This window comes from Eurypyga helias, unplaced genomic scaffold, assembly GCF_000690775.1.
Source record: "Eurypyga helias isolate BGI_N326 unplaced genomic scaffold, ASM69077v1 scaffold32713, whole genome shotgun sequence".
In the NCBI taxonomy this organism is placed as follows: Eukaryota; Metazoa; Chordata; class Aves; order Eurypygiformes; family Eurypygidae; genus Eurypyga; species Eurypyga helias.
The window spans coordinates 3778-5847 of NW_010241109.1; positions in this window are offsets into that span (position 1 = coordinate 3778).

Sequence of the window (2070 nt, forward strand, 5' to 3'; positions counted from 1 at the left end):
ACAGGACAGCTGAAGAAGCCAGAAGGCTCCAAGAAGAATCGTTTTCAACCTCCTGCCCTTGGTGGCGTTTCACCTTGCGCCCCTCTGCTGCAGGGCAAGGGAGATCCCACCGGGCCAGCAGGACCCCATAGGGCTGGGACACGGAGGCGAGACACAGGGCCAGCACTGAGACAGCTTGTGCATCATTCCACAGCCCCCCTGTGCATCACCCTTCTCTCGCCTCACACCTCCACAGCCCCCCAGGAGAGCGGCAGAGAGCTGCCAGTGTCCCTCCTGCCGCCTCTGTTGGGTCATGCAAGCTCAGGTGGCTTCAGGGACTCTGCTCAGGTACCAGAGAAACCACTGTGTCTTCTCCCAGGTCCAGCAGGGACAAACATCCCCAACACACGGGGACAGCACAGGGGTCATGAGTCAGATACTGGAAGGGGCCTGAGCAACCTCTCCTCACCTGGCATCACATTCTCATCCCTACTGCATTTTGGTGCAGAGGCCTCACAAACCTTCCTCTGCTGCCAGAGCCTGGGAGACTCCCTGTTGCCCACACCGGATCTTCCCACAGAGCGCGCGGTCAGGACAGCAAGAGGCACGGCCCTTTCCAAACCTCTGCCCCACATTCTGCAGGAGAGAAACCTCCATGGCGTGCAGGGAGCACCTACCTAGCAGGACCTGCGGCAGCACAGGAGAGGCTAAAGAATTGTTGCCCTGAAAGCAGAACCTCCACACAAACCACAGCCCTTCCAGGATCCAAATGCCCCGTTTGGATCCCACTCGCACTGCAGCAACATCAACAGATGCAGGACAAGGAGGAAGGGGACACAGAAATACCCCTTCAGTCAGCAGCTGGGTGAGGATCAAACGTAACAGTTGGGAAAAGCTGTTTCTTTCATGAGGAGCCTTTTACCAAAGCAGGTTTCCTTCTGCTTCACCTTCCATGAATCCTGCTCCTAAAAGAATATGCCAAGGTGTCTGCGAGAGTAGACAGGGACAAGACCACGGCATGAGCAGCTACTACCGTGCTGCACCACCCCCTGCTTGGAGGCACCGCGCTCCTTTGTGCTGCGTAGGTGCATTTTCCCCCCGTGATTTATTAATGGCTTGCTTCAGTGAGAGTCATTAACCGCTGAGGTGTGAATGAAAAGCAGCACGAATGATGTGAGTCAGAGACCTTCCCTCAGAATCGACTTTATTATGCAACCCCACCCCGCTTTTTTTTTTCCCTTTCTTTTTTACAAGAACAACCGGAAGTGTGTTTTCAGGAGGCACAGAAGGCATCTCACAGGAGGGCAGGGATCAGCTTTGCCTCAGCTCTCGCAGTTGAGGAGGGCTGTCCTGGCTGGGGGAGCAGGTTGGCAGGCCGACCTTCTCTTCAGCCTTTCCAGAATGAGATGAAGTTCTATAAAGACACCATCCGTTCCACAAACGTCCCATCCTTTGGAGAAATCTGGCTTCCCCTCCTCTGCCTCCTGCCTTAACCAGGCTGCGGTATCAGCTCTCCTCAGCACGTGAGTCCGAGGCTCTTCCCACCTTCCTCAGCACACCCTGGAGCGGAGCTTGGCTGCAGATCTCACTGTCGGGGTTTTCCATCCCTGCAGATACCAGTCACTTGACCCCTCCCCTGCTCTGCCGTGCTGAACTGGCACTATGGTGGGAAATAGAAACAGACACACAGGCAGGCAGGTGTCATCAGCGGCGTCCCGACTGAACGCATGCTGCGACATGAGAGCTGTGTGCCTCCCCCCACATCCAGTTTCCCCCAGGGACCTAGAAATGGCAGAAGAGCAGAGACTAAGTCACTGCTCCCTCTCCTCTTTTACACGGAGAGTGCGGAGAGCTCTCACATGCCTAGGGGACCAAACAGGGAAACCAACGGCCTTCACAAAACAAGAGCCGTGCCATCTCCAGCCAGGATCCCCAACGGACAGGAAGAGCAGCGAGCTGAGCAGGTACTGTCCCCAAACCGCAGGGACTGCTCAAGGCCCGGCAGTGCCATGCTGACCCCCTGTGCCTCTCCAAGCCTCCCCACACCAGTGGGAGAACCGGTGCTCAGGAAAGATCAGAGCTTTAGGCAGG